Below are 20034 nucleotides of genomic sequence, written 5' to 3' on the forward strand. Positions count from 1 at the left end.
TCTGTCTGTGGGGACAGACTGGCAGTTAGTCAGGGACGTGGAGGGGTCGGGAAGAGCGGGGCTCTGTCTGTGGGGACAGACTGGCAGTTAGTCAGGGATGTGGGGGGGGGGGTCGGGAAGAGCAGGGCTCTGTCTGTGGGGGACAGACTGGCAGTTAGTCAGGGACGTGGAGGGGTCGGGAAGAGCGGGGCTCTGTCTGTGGGGACACACTGGCAGTTAGTCAGGGGTGTGGGGGGGGTCGGGAAGAGCGGGGCTCTGTCTGTGGGGGACAGACTGGCAGTTAGGTACGTGGGGGGGTCGGGAAGAGCGGGGCTCTGTCTGTGGGGACAGACTGGCAGTTAGTCAGGGACGTGGGGGGGGGGGCGGGAAGAGCGGGGCTCTGTCTGGGGGGACAGACTGGCAGTTAGTCAGGGACGTGGAGGGGTCGGGAAGAGTGGGGCTCTGTCTGTGGGGACAGACTGGCAGTTAGGGACGTGGGGGGGGTAGGGAAGAGCGGGGCTCTGTCTGTGGGGACAGACTGGCAGTTAGTCAGGGACGTGGGGGGGTCGGGAAGAGCGGGGCTCTGTCTGTGAGGACAGACTGGCAGTTAGTCAGGGATGTGGGGGGGTCGGGAAGAGCGGGGCTCTGTCTGTGGGGACAGACTGGCAGTTAGTCAGGGATGTGGGGGGGTTGGGAAGAGCGGGGCTCTGTCTGTGGGGACAGACTGGCAGTTAGTCAGGGAAGTGGGGGGGTTGGGAAGAGCGGGGCTCTGTCTGTGGGGGACAGACTGGCAGTTAGACAGGGACGTGGGGGGGGGTAGGGAAGAGCGGGGCTCTGTCTGTGGGGACAGACTGGCAGTTAGTCAGGGATGTGGGGGGGTTGGGAAGAGCGGGGCTCTGTCTGTGGGGACAGACTGGCAGTTAGTCAGGGACGTGGGGGGGTTGGGAAGAGCGGGGCTCTGTCTGTGTGGGGACAGACTGGCAGTTAGTCAGGGATGGGGGGGTCGGGAAGAGCGGGGCTCTGTCTGTGGGGACAGACTGGCAGTTAGGGACTTGGGAAGGGTCAGGAAGACCTGGGCTCTGTGGAGGACAGACTCTCGGGGATGTGGAGGGGTGTAGGGATAAAATCAGGAAGGCTCCGGCACAAAAGATTCTGGCAGAGCAGAGGGAGTCAGTGGAGGGGGGACAGACCCTCGGGGACGTGGAGGGCAGGGGGTGACTCTCGCTCGGTCAGAGCCATTGGGCTGAGGGGGGCACAGGTTGGCACTGGGGGTGTCTGGATGGGGAAGGTTCTGGACTAGGATGAGCCATTTGGTGACTGGGCAATGGCCGGGGAGGGGTAGGAAGGTTCTAGCAGCGCTGGGGCACTGGATGGGGCCGGGGGGTACGTGCGGGGATTGGCCTCAGGACTCGGAGGTGACGGAGTTTACACCAGGCAGCAGGAAATCACAAAGCCCGGCCTGGCGTTATGGTAGCAGCTGAAAAGGCCGATGCAGTTCCTGGCGCTTTCCTCTGAGCATCCCCTCCCGCAGCAGGTAGGAATGTTGTCCGAGTCACTGTTAGTAGCAGTAGTTATTATTATGTACATGTTACAACCACAGCTCTGGGGCGTGTGGGAGTGTTACACAAACACACACACACCAGATACCATGTCCCAGTTAAAGTGCCCCAGTGCACCCACCAAATCCCTTTTTGGGCCTCCAGGCCTTGTCCCATAGGGAACCTCACCTGGGACCCCACTCTCTGTCCCTGGTCCTCACCCTCTCTAGCTGGCTCTGGAGAGACCCTCACTCAGCCCTGGAGTAGGTCCGCAGCCCCTTTCCATCCATCCAGCCTCTCTGCCCTACCCCAGCCCCCTACCCAGGCTCACTGGCATCCCAAGGACTAGCTGGGACCCCCAGGCTGGACTTGCATCTTCAAACCAACTGTGTGCATGGTCTTGATTCTTGTTACTGCTTTAAACTTACAAATCAAGCACAATCGCCCCCTCTGCTGCCTGAAAGTCTGAATTGCCGTCTATTGCGTGTCCGCTATTCTTGGTGCAATATCTCATTACAAAATAACATGGCGGGGGTCTCATTTCCTGGGCAGATCCCTCTCCCCCCAAAGGCTGTGCTGAACAGGGCTCGCAGTGCATCACAGCAGGGATCCCAGAGCCTGATCACGGGAATAAGAGAAAATAGAGCTCCCCATTTATAGACCAAAGTGCCCGAAGGTCAGGGGGCTCCGTTATTGTCATTAAAACAGTCTTTGCTTTGCAGTAAAAGGAGTTTAAACTCATTAACGGCCTTGTCCTGTGCATCTTCGGAAGCAAACCCACAGCACAGCAGTAAAATGTTCTGAAGCGCTGGAGGACGCGTAACAGGCGTGGGTGGGGTGCACGGCAGGACGTTTATTATCAAGGGAAGAAAACAGCCTTAGGAAAAGCCACCCCAGAACCTGAGCTTTCCAACTTCCTCGCATTAACGGGTTTGAGGTCTCAGGCTTAACACTGCCCTGAGACCCTTTGGGCGTTAGCAGGACTTGCAAGCAGATGCTCTGTGCCAGTGCTAGGCATAAGCAGACTAAGCAAGGGCTTAGGGCCTGAGCCGCTCAAGGGGGCCCCCCATTCGCTTTTTATTATTTATTATTATTTTCATAAGAGCAAGTGTTGTGGGGGGACCCAAAAATATTCCTGCTTAGTGCCCCAAAGGGCTAGCACTGCCTCTGAGATGCAGATCTGCACAGACGCCCCAGTGTGCCCCCGATGGGGCAGGTTTCATTAATTCCACCCCCCTTGCTGAGACTGAGAAATGTAGCTAGGCTTCAGAAAGCGTCTGTCAAACTGCCCCATGGGGGTCTGGTCCCATAACAACGCCAGGTCAAGAGTGCCCAGCCTACAAGTTAAACACCTGGCAGCTGTGGGGCGGGATTGTTTCCATCTTGGACATCAAGACTAATAAGAACGGTTCTGCAGAGCAAAGCTTGCCCTCTTTGAGCCCCATGCAGCCCACATCCCCTCCCTATCTGATCCCTGGTAATACCTGCCCCACCCCCTGACAAATTCTCTGTAGTCCCCATCCCTGCCCCACCCTGGCTTACTCTTGTCCTTTCCCCCAGTGACCCCCTCACTCTAACTCACTAGACCCCACTCCTCTCCCAGAGCTGGGGATGGGACCTAGGAGTCCTAGCTCTCAGCCCTAGACCCCACTTCTCTCCCAAAGCTGAGGCGAGAACCCAGGAGTCCTGGCTCCCAGCTCCCTTCCTCTAACCACTAGATCAGAAAAAAATAAATACCTAAAACTGAATACAGAGCCATGTCAAATACTTGCCAGCAAATGGTTAAAACCATCGTTAATATACTAGATTTGGATATTTCTTTATGGCTTAGAGGCAAGAAAATTCATCGAATCTTGCTTTTTCCAGATTGAAATACCAAGGGTAAGGGACAAATGTTCAGAAATGGAGACCCAAAATCAATGGGGAAAAACATACAATTTGTGTTCCCAATTTCCACAATTGTGAGCGCAGTTTGTCCTTTGATTGGCCATAAATGCACAGAATTTGCAAATGTTAAGGCTGGCTGAGCTCTCAGACAAATACTGGAGAAGGTTTTGTTCTGCTAGGTTTGAAAAAAAAAAAAGGACTTTTAAAACATTTATTTTCTGCTAATTTTTTTTCCTTCTGGTTGATTCTGTCCTTTTTTAAAACAAATTTCAAAATAGAAAAAGTTCATTTTTGGGGGCAGGAAAATCCAAAATAAGCAATGGCAGGACACTTCCAAATGACAAACAAACAAAATCACCAACATGATTTTTTTTTGTTTGTTTCAAAAAATGTAACATTTTGGAGAAAAAGCCCAACATTTTTACCAAAAACTCCTTTTACTTCCCCGGAAACTGTCCCCAGTTTACCCTTTGTGCCTAATTGACTTAAGTTAAATCAGTGTCTACACCACAAAGCCCATCAGTCTAGCTTGTCCGGCAAGGTTCCCTCACGTAGACGCAGGTTACACTGACACCAGGAGCTTTCCGGACCGGACAGCACAGCAAACGCCACCTCCCGAAAAGATGTTAGTGAACCCGCCAGATGTGCTCCTCTGTCGACACCCCTGGGGGTTTTACCGACACAGCCATGGCGCTGGGGGAGGGTGTTTTCACACCCTGATCAACACAGTAATACCCAGAGAAGTGTTAAGCATAGATCAAGCTTCACACCAGTTACTCCTAAGCCAGAACAAAGCGCATCCACACAGGGGTTGCAATGGTTTTACTTCACCACGTAAAAAACAATTTAGGTCTTGTCTACACTAAGAAGTTGAACTGCTTTAGCTCATCCCATCTAGCTATCCCCCTGCAGTGTGGAGGCAGCTATGTTGGCTCCTGTACCACTCTAGCTATTCCCACAGGGGAAGGGGACTAAGCTAGACTAGTCTAAGGCCCATTTACACCAGTATAACTGTTTGCACAGAGGGGGCTGTGCTGGTTTCCCTGTATTGGTGAAAATGGCACAGCCCTAGCTGGCATTGCCACCTGGCCGGTTTTTCTCCTGCTGGTTGCCATGGGCCGGGGTGTTTTCACTTATAACCCATGTGGCCGCGCAGGGTTCTCGTGAGGACCACACCAGGTCACGTGCCGGAGAAGGGACGGAGGGATGTGTGGCTTGCCAGCAGGGCGGGTAAGGAGTGGTTACAGGAGTGGGAGGATGGGGGTCCAAGGCCTGGGGGTGCCTGAGAGAGGAAGAAGAGGGTCAGGCTGGTAGGGGTGAGGGGCAATGGCTGGGTTTGTTTGCCGTTTTTTGCCTCTCGGAGGTGGCGACCCTACCTAACTAGCATTGTTAGCCCAGTACGATGCTCAAGCGTAGACGGAAACCCATGTGCTCGCCGTAGCCCAGCTCTGGGCCTGGGACTTCGGCTTTTGACATCATGGCCCTAATAGTCAATTGCTGCTGCCTCGGCGTCTGCCAGGGCTCTGAGGCTGCAACCGCCCGACTTTAACTTCTCAATGAGGCCCTGGAGTTCTCCCGCGGCCAGGAATCTCGTGCCAGTCTCACCTCCCGGGCTCATTGTGGGTAGCATGTGCTGAACGACCTCTCCGAGGATGTTGGCCAGCTCCTCGTAGATCAGCAGGTCCTCGGTGAGCCTCTTAGCCATGCAGACCTTCCCTGCTAGCCCGTTCATGAAGGTAACACATTTCCTCAGCCCGTCCTGCAGGGTGACAATCTCCTCCTGTAACACGGCCAATGCCCGTTGCTCTGCGTCGATCTGAGCCAGTCGTGGCTCGTTGGCTGCGATCTCGGCCTCCACCTGCCACTCCTGCTCTTCATACCTGCAGACTTCTGCTGAGTACCTGGACGCTTCGTTTGTGTGTCGATTAACAGCATCTTGGGCCTCATGTGCGGCTTTTTCAGCAGCATCTAAAGCTACCTGCCCACAGCCGACCAAGACGGAGCCTGGTGAAACCGAATATAATTAGTTGTGGGATACTGATTATTACTGGTATTAAACTATTGCTTGGAGGCCCTGCCAGAGACCCTATCTCGCCAGGCCCTGCACACACGGCCTTCCTCCCCCCTCCCCTGACAGAGATCGGGTCTGCCCATCACGCCAGGCCCTGCACAGACCCCTCCCGACCAAGTCTGGAGCCCTGTCCGTTGGGGCTGCGCAGATTACGCCCCCCCCACAATGCTCAGGACCCCTATCATGCCAGGTGCTGCATGGATCCCCCAACAAGATCGGGGCCAAGCGCTGCATATGGGGGGGGGGCCTTCCCTTGGGGTGGGGGGTTGCAGACCCCTCCAACAGCCTGTGGGGAGGCAGACATTAACCCAGGACTCACCCCCCAGCCACTTGCAATCCCAGGGCCCCTCCCAGCAGCCCCAGCCCGGGGCCTCCTTCCCTTTGGGCTCTGCTGCTCCTCACACATGGCCTGGGCTCGTGCCCTCTCCAGTGACCCACAAAGCCCCTTCCCCGCTCACACCTCCAGAGGAGGGGGCAGCATGGCCAGGTATCCAGCCAGAGCCCAGAGGGGCATCTCCTGTGTGCTCCCCCTGTCAGGGCACCAGGGCACAGCGGCTTCCACAGCCTGGCTGCTGCTCTGGGCAGTGGAGGGCGCCACACCCAGACCCCGAATGGGATCAAGGCCCCGTTGGGCCAGTGCTGCCCAGATGCCAGGCCAAGGCGCTGATGGGCTAAACAGGAATAAATGACCTGGGATTTGAGAGAACCAGGGTCTATTCCCAGCTCTGCCAGAGCCCCACTCGGTCACCTTGGGCCAGACACTGCCCTGCTCTGTGCCTCAGTTTCCCCACCTGTACAACATGGACAATGACACCCCCCTCCTTTGGGGAGCACTTGAGTTTTGCGATGGGAAAGCTCTAGATAAGAGCCAGGGATGGTTAGGATTAAACAAGGCCCAAGGTTTTACTTTGTTGACTACACGGCAAGAAATTATTTAAATTAATGTGGTTCTTAAGTATGCGGTGAATGTGTGGTCATGGGACCTTTCTATTCATGGAACCCATCCGTCCGTCCATCCATCCTCATCTCTCCATCCATCCCCATACACCCCCCTCTCCATCCCTCCATACCCCCCCCCCCATCCATTCATCAATTTCCATACAACACATCCCCTCATCCATCCCCCCAAACACCACTCTCCATCTTTTCATCCTCATACACCCTTCTCTCCATCCATCGATCTAGTCCCACACACCTCTCTCTCCATCTGTCCATCAATTCCCACACACTCCCCACATCCATCCATTCATCCCTCTCTCCATTCATCCATCTTCATACACTCCCTCTCCATCCATCCATCCCCCACACCCGTCTCTGCATACATCCATCCCCACACACCCTCTCCATCCATCCATCCATCTAGCCCCACACACCTCTGTCTCCATCCGTCCATCAATTCCCACACACTCCCTCCATAGAATCGTAGAATCTCAGGGTTGGCAGGACCTCAGGAGGTATCTAGTCCAACCCCCTGCTCAAAGCAGGACCAACCCCAACTAAATCATCCCAGCCAGGGCTTTGTCAAGCCGGGCCTTAAAAACCTCTAAGGAAGGAGATTCCACCACCTCCCTAGGTAACCCATTCCAGTGCTTTACCACCCTCCTAGGGAAAAAGTTTTTCCTAATATCTAACCTAAACCTCCCCCACTGCAACTTGAGACCATTGCTCCTTGTTCTGTCATTTGGTACCACTGAGAACAGTCTAGATCCATCCTCTTCAGAACCCCCTTTCAGGTAGTTGAAAGCAGCTATCAAATCCCCCATCATTCTTCTCTTCTGCAGACTAAATGATCCCAGTTCCCTCAGCCTCTCCTCGTAAGTCATGTGCTCCAGCCCCCTAATCATTTTTGTTGCCCTCCGCTGGACTCTCTCCAATTTATCCGCATCCTTCTTGTAGTGTGGGGCCCAAAACTGGACCTCCAGATGAGGCCTCAGCAGTGCTGAATAGAGGGGAATGATCACGTCCCTCAATCTGCTGGCAGTGCTCCTACTTATACAGCCCAAAATGCCATTAGCCTTCTTGGTAACAAGGGCACACTGCTGACTCATATCCAGCTTCTCGTCCACTGTAACCCTTAGGTCCTTTTCTGCAGAATCGCTGCCTAGCCACTCGGTCCCTAGTCTGTAGCAGCACATGGGATTCTTCTGTCCTAAGTGCAGGACTCTGCACTTGTCCTTATTGAACCTCATCAGGTTTCTTTTGGCCCAATCCTCTAATTTCTCTAGGTTCCTCTGTATCCTATCCCTACCCTCCAGCATATCTACCACTCCTCCCAGTATAGTGTAATCTGCCATCCATCCATCCATCCCCTTCTTCATCCATCCCCATACACTTCTCTCTCCATCCATCCATCCCCACACACCCTCTCTCCATCCACTCCATCCATCCATCCATCCATTCCCCCACATCCGTCTCTGCATACATCCATCCCAATACACCTCCCCCATCCATCCTTCCGCATTCACCCCCCTCTTGCTCCATATATCTACATACACCACACTCCATCGAGGAGGTGTATGAGCCCCATCTCTCCAAGCTCATACACCTCCTCCATCTATCCATCCATCCATCCATCCTCATACAACCCATCTGTCTCTCCCCCTACACATCCATCTATCTATCTACTCACTTGGCAGCATCGTTGTGTCCCCTCCCCGCAATGTAGGATCCACCCAGCTGGCTGGTGGATAAGATCCCCTTCTACCACATACAAAACATTCGGCCTGAGCTGTGAAATGAGCCATCTCTGGAGAAGAGGGAATTTTGCTCTCGATGTCCTGATCAGTCCTTAACATTTTTGCTGAAACTGCAAGCCGGGCTGGGAAACCCAGTCTGAGAACCTGCCAATGTACTTCATACAGTACAAAACATCCCCTGAGAGAGAATCAGACCCACTGCCTGTGCCCCATTCCCTGCACCCCTGAGCCAGTCTTTCTCCCTCCCTGGGGCTGGATCAGAGCCAGCATTCCCTAGAGGGGATAGACCCCCATCCATTCACCAGCCCTCTTATGCTTGCCAGTTTCTGGCTGGTTCTCCATGCTCAGTAGAGACTGGAAGAGTGAGAACGACTGGAAAGGAAATTAAGTGGCTCCATCCTATCGCACCAGTGGATGGACGGACTCTCCAAGTCCTAAATCCCTGGTAGCAACTGCAAAGTGTGCGCGATAAGGCGCCATGAGGCTGTAATGTACAAACAGCACAAGCCACTCACCAGCAATTGTCCCCAGGAAAGGAATAAACATCAGCCCGATGCCGATATCTCGTGTCAGTCGGTTGCGCTCTGCTTCCTCTCGTTGTCTCTGCAGCTCGGCCTGCATTTCTCCGAGCTGCCTGTTGGCCCTTTCCAGCATCTCTCTGGCCTCTCTTTCCGACCTGCGGCAGGAGTCCAGCTGGATCCTTAAGCGCTTGAGGTTCTCTTTCTTTTCCTCTTGCTCGTCCTGCAGGCTTTTCTTCTTCACTACTAGCTCCTCGGTTCTGGAATCTACCGTCTTCAGCTGCCTTCCCAGCTCGTCATCTGCTGCTGACATCTCTCGGGAAGCTGCCTCGATTCGTTCACGGATTTTCTCGTGTGCATTCGGATCTGCCTCAGCTTCGAGTAGGTGTTGGGTGAAACACACCAGCTCCCTCATCCCTGCCTCAAAACGGTCCCGGACGACCATCTTATAACCCTCATCTCGTCCAGAGCAAGTGGAAAGAGCCATGGGGAGCTGCCACCAGATGATGTCCTGCCTGCAAGAACAAAATAAGTCTGAGCATCACAGACAGATGTTGGGTCCAGCTGTTAGCAGAGGCCAGCTGTTATCCAATCTGTGCACTGTTACACCTGGGCAAGTACAGAATAACTCCACTGGTGCAGCACAGTCACGCCAGATTCACACTGGGGTCATTGAGATCAGAATCCAGCCCTGACTCCATTGGTGGCAGGGGGGTCACTCTGGATTCACATTGGGTCACTGAGATCAGAATTTGGCCCTTTATCGTTATTTGATTTCTCACAAATGGAAAAGCTCTGTCGCCTCTTCAGGTCCATAGGACCTTCTACTAGACAGACTGATTCCTTCCTTGCATTGCAAGCACGCGTCTAGCCTTTCCCCTGAGGGTCTGAAATTCAAGGCGCATCAGCTCCAATAAGCAGCGTCAGGTCTATAATGTAAATGTTTTCAATAGGAAAGGGCCTCATGTAACCACAGAACAAAGGAGGGCCCTGGTTCCCCGTCGTGTTCCTAGTTTAATATTGAGGTGACTTTGTGTTACCAGTTTTCATGGGAGATTTCAGCCTTGGTGACTGGAGAATGTGATTTTTTCACACCTAAGGGTGGGGGGGGTAAGCAGCTCCCTGCCCCAGGTGGGGGGGCAGGGGGTGGAGCCAGGGAGCAGGTCTGGGGCTGTACTGACACAGGGCAGGGGCAGACGCGAGGGCTGGGTGCTGGCAATTAACTGATGTGGCAGCTTCGACAACCTCTGCAATTAGGCATAGGTCAGCGAACCGGCTGATGGTGCCATTGGCATCTTCTAGAATAACCGCACCCCAGCTCCGCTCTGCCCATCGCCCCAGTGGATGGGGAACGTGCTGACACCCTGAATGACGGGTCTGCCAGTGAGACAGGAATGCAGCAGGAATGGTGGGGGAAAGGCAGTAAATGAGCCCCTGGCATGGGTGGCAAAGGGGGCATACAGACGCCGTGATGAGGGGGGAATGAGGGACTCTGGGATTGGAGCAAGGAAGGCACACCGAGCCCCTGGCATGAGGACTCCTAGGGGAATTCTGTGCCAAACAATTAAAAATTCTGTGCACATTTTAAAATTCTGCACAAATCTGTATATTTTATCAGAGTAACAGTATAATCTCACCAGTGTCAATTATTTTGGAAATTCATTTCAAAACACCCGTCAGCAAGTCTGTCCGTAACAATCCAAACAATAAAAAAGATTCCCCCGGGAGAAGAGTTAAAAACCCCTATGACAACCCAGTTCCTGGGTCTCTGATATGCCTTTGTTGGGCACCTCAGTCTGGGTGCATCACGCATGGCAGCTGGGCACATCTTGGGGGAAAATGCTGCCCCTCTGGTCTACTAGTCGATTCTTGTTTTTTCATCCTGTCCCCATAGAATTACCATATAGAGGTTCCCAAATAGAGGACGCTGCAGGAGGTATGGGGAGGTAGAGAGGGGGTACAGTTAAGGGGCACTGGTGGGGAGTATTGGGGGGTGCTGAAGGGTGTGTATGTATACTAGGAGGGGTGTTTGGGGGGGGGTTGCTGGAGGAAGCTGCATCAGGCCTCCTTCTGCCCACACCAGACACCCACACCCCATCCCCTCTGAGCCCATGGGTCCCGAGGCAGACACAGCCTGATGCTGGTCAGACCAGGGTGGATGGAGTTTCCTGTGGTGATTTCAGTGCTGGGCTGTGCAGAGTTGATGTTGCACAGGGCTCCATCCCCGCTGGGCCGGGCGCTCTGCTCACTATGGGACACGCCGCCTCCTTCCTTCAGGGCATGCCAGGAACAGCAGCTGCTAGGAACCCTCCAGCTCCCACTCCGCTCCATAGTGTCCTCTATTTGTGGGGAGCCAGGCTCTGCTGGGTCCAGCAGCCCCTAGTGGCGGCCAGGAGCTCTGCAGCACCCGTTCTGCAGGGAACAAGGAAACTCTGCGCAGAAGATGAATTCTGCATTCCTCTACTAAATAACAACAACGACAGGATCCTTAATGCTAGTAAATGCCAGAGGCTTTATTGGAAATGCTCAGTGCTGCGGCATCGCAAAGCAGGAAATCCAAGGACCAACTGAGCAGCTCACACTTGATGGTTGGTTCCATGCCAGGTGTGTGTAGTGCACCACAATTTGGCTGAATCCCCCCATGCGCCTCAGGGGAACTACTCAGCGTAAGTGAGGCAGCTACGTCAGGCTCTGATTTCCTTCCAACTGCCAGGAGGAACCCTGGGCCAGTCGAAATCAAAGGGAGTGATTTAGTGGGCACAAGATTGGCCCTCCTTAGGCCAGACCCCTGCAGGCCAGGTTTCCGAAAGGATTTAAGTACCTAACAGTGCAGATGGGAACCGAGTGGGACTCTCAAAAGTGCCGAAGCTGGTTAGGTGGCTAACTCCCCTTGCAATCCACTAGGTGCCTAATTCTCCTTGCAATCCAATTGAAAATCCCACCAGGTGCCATCCTGCACCGTTAGGTGACTAAATACCTTGAACACCTGGCCCTGTGAGTCCAGCGAGTGCTATGGCTCCATCTCGCAGACGTGAGGCCCAGAGAGTGGTGAAGCGACTTGCCCCTCAGCTAACAAAGTGAGAGACAGCCACAGGAAAGACTGACTGGAACCCAAGAGTCCTGGCACCCAGTCCCCTCCAACCCCGTCTGTCATTGCAAATTTCTCCTGGGTTATTGAAGGTGGAATTTACTCTCCAGCGCAAGTAGCAGGAGCTCTGTCGCTTGTGATGTTTCTAAAATGTATAAATCCTGCTTCATAGAGAATGGGCATTTTCCTCATCTCCCCCCTCCATGAATCTCTCTGTAGATTCTTATCAGGGCCAACTACTACCTAAGTGTCTCACCTCCCCCCACCCCGTGGCTGAGATGGGGTAACAACACATCCCTATCTTACAGATGGGAAGCCGAAGCACAGAGAAATAAAGTGACTTGCTCAGGGTCACAAAGGACAGCGTGTGGCAGAGTAAAGACTAGAACCAGCACCTGCTGTGTCCTCGTGCAGCACCTTGACTGCAAAGCTGGCTTTTCTCAAGCTCGGGTCTTGCAAAGCAAAGAGTGAAGTGAGGTGGGGCTATGATTGGTTGATTATGGAGACTCCCCATAGCGTAAGCCAGTAGCTGGGACCCCACCAATGCATCCATCTACTCAAACAGGTCGTCTTCTTCCACAGTCAGCTCCTTCATCCCCTGTTTCACCGCTCCCTCAATTGCCTTCTGCTCTTCCATGCTCACGGGGGGTAGCACGGCCTTCAGCTCCCTGTCGATCGTCTCCACCCTGGCCTTGACACTCCTATCAAACTCCTCCTTCTTCTCGATCACCATGTCGTAGATGGCTTGGCGGGCCTCTTCGCAACCTTTCTGTAATGCCTCTCGCTCGGACTTGAAGCTCGGGTGGGAAGTTTCCATGGTGATCAGTCGCCCGAGGCTGCTCACTCGATCCATCAGGTATTTATTGGACACTTCAGTGTAGGTCTCAGAGATCATGTGCACCAGGTGGGCCACGTTGGAAGCATTGAACGCCTGGGTGTAGATGGTGTCTATCACGAAGGATTTGGAGGAATAATTTTCTATTTTCTGTACGTCCGAGACAGAGCTCACAAATTCCTTGATGTCCCGACTGAGGCAGGAGTCAATCAGGCTGGAGATCATCTGGAAGAACCTCACCATCTTCTCCCACTGCTCCTTCACCCTCCCCAAGGCCTCCAGCCCTTTGATCAGCATCTTTCTGGCTGCCTCAAAATCTACATCTTGCACCTTGCATTTCTCCATAGTGCACATGATCTCCATCAGCTCATCATTCTGCCTCTTGAAGTTCTCGAAGCTCTTCTGATACTCATCTTGGGTCGACTTCAGCATCTCCCGGCTCTGCTCGACCTTCAAATGTGCATTTCGCAGGGCACTGGATCCTCCCGTTGAGTCTTGGTGACATTTAGCCACGTTTGGCGGCTTGGCGGTGAAGGCAGGAGATCCCACTGAGGATTTACTGTGTGAATCAAATTCTGATGCTCTTTGGTATAAGCGTTTGATCTCTTCAACGAGAGACTTCTCTTCTTCCTTTCCTTTGTTTGGGGACAAGGCCATCTTTTCCAGCTGTTCACAAATACGGAGGCCAGATGCGCAGATCTCTTGAGCTTGATTTTTTGGCTCACACATATTTTCTGTGTCTATGCTGCTCTTCGTCTTCAGGAAATTGTCTTTCAGCCAGTTGGTGTTAACTTCTTGAGTTTTCTCATTGACGATTTTCTTCATGTTGAGGCCATTTTGCTCATCAATTAGCTCTTTGAGCTGCGTTGCAAACGTCAGTAGCATTCCTGACTTTGCAAAAATGTTGAGTGCTGGCATTATGCTTCCATGGTTGAATTGCTCTGGGCCAGTCATTGCACTGGCTATCAATTTCCCAGCTTGTGGCATGATAATTTTTCCTGTATACATGCCTGCCATCCCAGTGGCAAAACTTGTAATTTCATTTGTAATATTCTCCGCAACGGTCATGCCCACAACATCCCACCCTGTGGGAATGGCTTTCATAGCTTCCTTGTACTGATTAAAGGATTCATCGACTTGCTGCTTCATCTGGTCGTGATACTGCTCAGCCAGCTTCTGTGCCTCCTTGGCCGCTTTCTCCTTGATCTGTGCCTGCTGCAGCGCTATCTGGATGTCTTTCAGCTCATCCTCATAACCTTTCTTGGCGTTCAAACAGGCCTCCATCAGCTCCTGGATCAGGTAGATGACATCTGAATACTTGTCCTTCGCCCCCTGGGCTAAGTCTTTGCAGTCGTCTGCCACGGCCTTCATGTTCTTTAGGTGCGTCGGCAGCATGGCATTCACCGTCTCCGTGTCCTGGAACAGAATTTTAACAATCGCCTTCATCTGTCCCAGGACGCTCATGGAGAGGAGTCTGATCTGGTCCATGTTGACGTGTGCAGTGTTGAAGGCCACCCAGCCTTGGTTACTGACTTGACACAAGCAGGCCCTGAAGGATTCTGGGTAGTTGATGTGCTTGAAGCCGTCCTTAGGGGGGTTCTTATTGATGGAGAAGTCTCCCTGCCCTGCTGAAATGAAAACCAGCTGCCCCAGGATGGCGATGGAGATGGGGGCCGGCATGAGGAACTCCTCCCAGTTGGCGTAGGACTTCATCCTCAACTCCGTCTCCTTCCGCACATCCTGGGGTTTGCTGACACTCAGCTCAGCTTTAACCAGCGCCTGGGACTTTCCAGCTTCATCTGCCATTGTGCAGCCAGCAACCCTGAAAATATTATTTATTATTATTTAATGTGTATTTTAGAGTGGCACCCAATTGGGATAAAGGCTCCATCGTGCTGGGTGTGGGACAAAGACCTAGGAAGGTGTGATCCCTTCCCTAAAAGAGCTCACAAACTAAGGAACAGGTACAAGTGGGTTAGTGCAGAGGGGGCAGGTGGGGGTTCTCCCCCCAGCTCTGGGAGGGGAGTGCAGGCTAAGGCATTAGAGTGGGGGCGGGGGGCTGAGACTTAGAATCCTGGGTTCTAGCTGTACAATGGGGCTAATAATCCTGCCTTTCTTTCTCTCTTAGGTATGTCCCTGTCCCACTTTACTGCAGTATCTGAGCACCTCACAGTCTCTAATGTTTTACCCTCCCACCCCTCCGGGAGGCAGGGCAGAGCTGTCATCCCCACAGCAGGGATGGGAACGGAGGCACAGAGAGCCTAAGCACCAGATGGTCAAAGGTGTCTAGGCACCTAACCCCCACTGAAGTCAATGGGAGTTAGACACCAAACACCCTGAAATACCTGGCCCCAAGTCAGAACTGAATGTGGGTCTCGTCTAAAACTAGCTGCCTAACCACTGGCCCAGCCGCCTTCCTCTGCTATTGTCAAGTTAGATTGTAAACTCTCTGGGGCAAGGACTGTCTCTCGCTGTGTGTCTGTGCAGCGCCTGGCGCAACGGGGCCCTGATCTCAGCTGGGGCAGGGACTGTCTCTCGCTGTGTGTCTGTGCAGCACCCGGCACAACGGGGCCCTGATCTCAGCTGGGGCAGGGACTGTCTCTCGCTGTGTGTCTGTGCAGCGCCCAGCACAACGGGGCCCTGATCTCAGCTGGGGCAGGGACTGTCTCTCCCTGTGGGTCTGTGCTGGGCCCAGCTCAAAGGGGTCCCAATCCCCGTTGGGGCCCATAGGTGCTCCTGTAATACAAACAGTTAATAATACTGAGGAATTAATGTGCTGGATGCAGTAGGCAGAAAGGGCTGCACTGAGGACTTGTCCGACTGGATCAGCTCTGGGAATATCATCTGCGTAACGTCCGTCTCCTCTCTCTGACAGCGGCCACCGTCAATGGCCTCAGAGGAAGGTGTAAGAATTAGGCAATTGGAGACGTTGGATAATCTCCCTGCAGGGAACGTTCCCTCCTGGCCTGTGGTAGCTGACAGTTGGTTTTCACTCTGAAGCAGGAAGGTTAGAGCCTCACCAGATCCTGAGGGTTTGTTTCTTAATCCTCACTATCTAATTCGTGGCTGGACTCATTCTCCATTGCAAGTGTCTGAGCCTTCTTTTTAATCTTCCGGAGCGGTTGGGTGCGAGCTTGTCTTGTGGCAGGGAGTTCCACTGGCCAAATGTGCCTTGTGTGATCAGTCAATTTGTTGCCGTTCAGTTTCACTGAATGTACATTTCATGCATTTACCTTCAAGTACATTGGCCTTTTTTTCCCATTTTTTTAAAACTCTAGAGCTTGGTGCTACAGAATCAGTCTTGACATCCCAGGAGTTGTTTTCTTTAGAGACTGATCCACCCCAAGTTTATGATCGGACCAGGACAGGTCCTTCTCCTCACCACACATCATTTACCCTCCTCCTCACACACACACAAACCCCTGTGTCCTGAGTGTAACTGGTGCAGCGACGCTGCCTGAGTCTGCAGAAAGCCTGAGCCCATTGCTCTGAGAAGGGAGACCTACCCCATGCACGTCAATGGGGCGATAAATCCTATGCCCAATGTAGAAATCGTGATGTATTTCATTACTCATCAAAGCCCTGAGAAAAGGGGGCGTCAGACTATGACAATCACCACATCTCATTTTGTCAGGCCAAGTGGTGGCGTCTGGGGGATACCACTGCTCACTGGGCTTATCTCAGAGGGCAGAAGAATTGGTACAGCCACCAAGCACTGTCTACACAGAGACTTAGGTCAGCGTAACTGCACCGGTGGGGAGTGGATTTTTCTGCTGATGGACGTTTTTAGCCCAGACCAACCTCGGCTTGGTGGTGCTGGAGTCCCTGAGCTCCCTCCTATTCCCCATTAAGGAGCAGTTTGGGCCGGGACGCTGGAGAAGCTGGACTATGAAGTGCTCAGAGCTGAGCCTGCTGGGATCCGGAGAGAGCGGGTTAGTCACAGCCCCGCCGGCCCCGATCCCTGTCTGATTTGCCAGGTGAGAATTTCATTAGACCAGGTTTTTTTTTTGTTTCTTTATAAAAAAAAAAAAAAAAGAACAACCCCCCTGCCCTCCTCCCCCTCAACCTGCCCACCAGGGGCAGAGAAAAGCCTTACCACGAACTGCCTAGCTGTGCCCGCTTGCTGCCTCCTGCCAGTGATGCTGGAAACCAGAGCCCGGTGCTGAGTGCAGCCAGCAGTGACTGTGCCAGGCGGCTCCTCGGAGGGTCACTCAGCTCCGGGGGACCTGTGGTTTGTGTGGGATGGGTGAGATGTTGCCTTGTAAGGGCCTGGAGAAGTGCAGGGACTGGACCCATTGGCTTTCAGATTCTCACCCCCTGCCCCAGCTTAGCCTCCCCGTTACACTAGCAGGGGGCAGGACGTCAGAGCTGCTGAGCTCACCGCATCCGCCAGGGCTCCTAGACCCCCCATGGGCCCCACAACCTCCCTGGGTGCCACCCTCCTGTACCTCCAGGGGACCCACAACCTCCCTGGGTGCCACCCTCCCATACCTCCAGGGGCCCCACCACCTCCCTGGGTGCCACCCTCCCGTACCTCCAGGGAACCCACAACCTCCCTGGGTGCCACCCTCCTGTACCTCCAGGGGACCCACAACCTCCCTGGGTGCCACCCTCCCGTACCTCCAGGGGACCCACAACCTCCCTGGGTGCCACCCTCCCATACCTCCAGGGGACCCACAACCTCCCTGGGTGCCACCCTCCCGTACCTCCAGGGGACCCACTACCCCCTGCTGGGACTCTAATGCCCCACCCTGGCTGGGGTTCTGTGCCCCCCATCCATTCCCCCCTCCTGCCAGAGTCTCCTGTGCCCCACACTGCTTATCCCCTCATGCCACTTCTCCCCATCAGGAGCTCTGGACACCCCCGCCATGACCCCCCCCACTCTGGTTTCATTTCTGTCTCTGGCCCGGAGCTCAGTCACTGAGGGCGATTGGGATGATGAGCAAACAGCAACCCCAGCTCTGCTGAGGCTGGGAGGTGGCAATAGGGCCAGGAACCCATCCTTCACCCTACAGACCAGAAGGGGGGTTGCTCCACGTGTCCCCCACACTTCCCCCTTTGGATTGTCCCCTAAACCCACTAGGCTTCTGCCCAGCGATGCCTCGAATGTTCCCTGAGAGCCTGGAGCCGATGGGCTGTGGTGTTTAAACGGCCAGAGAGAGCAGTGCTGGTGCTTCCCTAGCCCAGCCAGAACAGGGCAGAGCGAGGCGAGAGTGACCCTCCTTTCGGAAGCACCCGCCTGTATTCAGTGACGTACGGGGCAGCTGGTGCTGCTTAAGGTTGGACTATTAAGATTGTGGCGCTATTGCTTTAAATGCAATGGGGGGGGTTCCTGCTCCTGCTGGCAGCCAAGGTGGCTCTGTCGGGAAGCCTGAAATCTGAGACAGTTCCCCAAGAGCCAGCTGAGAACCAGGGGCCTTGCTGCCTTTGGGAGCAGCCTGTTTTCTCGCTCCTGGTTTTGCTTCTTGTACGTTATCGTGTTAGAGTCTAAATTCATTGTGACCTTCCAGGAAGAGTCTCGATGGGTTTAACCTAACATGTGTATGCGCACACACCATGAAACATAACACTTCGTAAAGAAACTTCTCCCGTGTTTCTCCTCTGCATGACAGAGGCTCTCGCCCCCTTAAAATGGAAGGCTGGGCTTTTTTCAGCTTTGTTTTTAAACCCGCAAGCCCCGAGGAAAGGTTATTTTAATGGCAGAAGTGTCTGGGGAGTGTCACGGATGTGAACAATCACACAGCGGCTAAAGTACGTGAGTGTGATGAGCAAAGCCACAAGTCATTTAGCAGAAATAACTTACCACTTATCACCATCCTCAGCACAGTCCTACTCCATAACCATGTTGTTTGGAGGTCACAGTAATGGAAAGTATGAGCATGAACTGGACTCTCTAACGGTTACATTCGTGTTCAAAAACGTCAACATGGAAAATAAAACAAAGCCACTAACCGCACCCCACCCCACCCCAGGCAGGAACCCATCTGGGCTATCATCAAACACCCCACACTCGATACACCCCACCTTGAAAAAAATCTTCTGCAAACCCCCTCTTCCAGCCTTCAAACAACCCCCGGCCTCGCCAAGCTCATCATCAAAACAAACTCCCCTCAGACCAGGACCCACCAGTTCAAAGCGGCACCGGAACAGATGCAAAACCTGCATGGATGGAGAGGGAGTGTATGGGGCTGGATGGATGGAGAGAGGGGCGTATGGGGAGGGAGGGATGGGAAGTGAATGGATGGCGTGGGGGGTATGTGATAGATTGAGGGAGGGAGGAAGGGAGAGAGGGATGTGGGAGGATGGATGGATGGATGGGGGTGGATGGGGTGGATGGATGGAGAGAGGGGCGTATGGGGAGGGAGGGAGGGATGGGAAGTGAATGGATGGCGAGGGGTGTACGTGATAGATTGAGGGAGGGAGGAAGGGAGAGAGGGATGTGGGAGGATGGATGGATGGATGGATGGGGGTGTATGGGAATTGATGAATGGCTGGAGAGAGGTGTGTGTGGATGGGGGGATGGAGAGGGCACTGGGGGGGTGGATGGATGGAGAGGGATGTGTGTGGGGCTAGATGGATGGATGCAGTGAAGGGGGTGTGGGGATAGAGGGGGGTGTATGGGTATAGATGGCTGCATGGATGAAGGGGGAGTGTATGAGGATGGATTGAGAGGGGTGCGTGGAGGGATTAATGGATGGGTGGATGGATGGAGAGGGGTGTATGAGGATGGAGGGATGGAGGTGAATGAATGATGATGGAGGGATGAAGAGGGATGTGTATGGGGCGATGGAGGGATGTGTGGGGAGGGAGGGGGAATGGGATGTGTATGGGAATTGAATGGATGGAGGGGGGGTGTAATGGAGGGAGGGAGAGAGGGATGTGGGAGGATGGATGGATGGGGGTGTGTGGGAATTGATGAATGGCTGGAGGGAGAGGAGTGTTGGGGTGTATGAGGATGGCGGGAAGGAGAGTGTGGGGGTGGCTGGATAGATGCAGTGAGGGGTGTGTGGGGATGGATTGGGGGATGGATGGCTGAAGAGACAGGAGTGCGGGGATGGATGGATGGATGGGTTCCATGAATAGACAGGTCCCATGGCCACCCATTCACCGCATAATTAAGAATCATGTGAATTTAAACAATTTCTTGCCATGTTGGCAGCAAAGTAAAACCTTGGGCCTCATTTAATCCTAACCATCCCTGGCTCTTCTCTAGCGCTTTCCCGTCGCAGAGCTCAAAGCGCTTCCCAGAGGAGGGGGGTGTCATTATCCATGTTGTACAGATGGGGAAACTGAGGCACGGGGTGCATCAGCTGACCCAAGGTGACCCAGGAGGGCCCTGGTGGAGTGGGAATAGACCCGAGTTGTCTTGGGTCTCAGCCCATTTATTCCTGTTTAGCCCGTCAGCGCCTTGGCCTGGGGGCT

This window comes from Mauremys mutica, chromosome 12, assembly GCF_020497125.1.
Source record: "Mauremys mutica isolate MM-2020 ecotype Southern chromosome 12, ASM2049712v1, whole genome shotgun sequence".
Classification (NCBI taxonomy): domain Eukaryota; kingdom Metazoa; phylum Chordata; order Testudines; family Geoemydidae; genus Mauremys; species Mauremys mutica.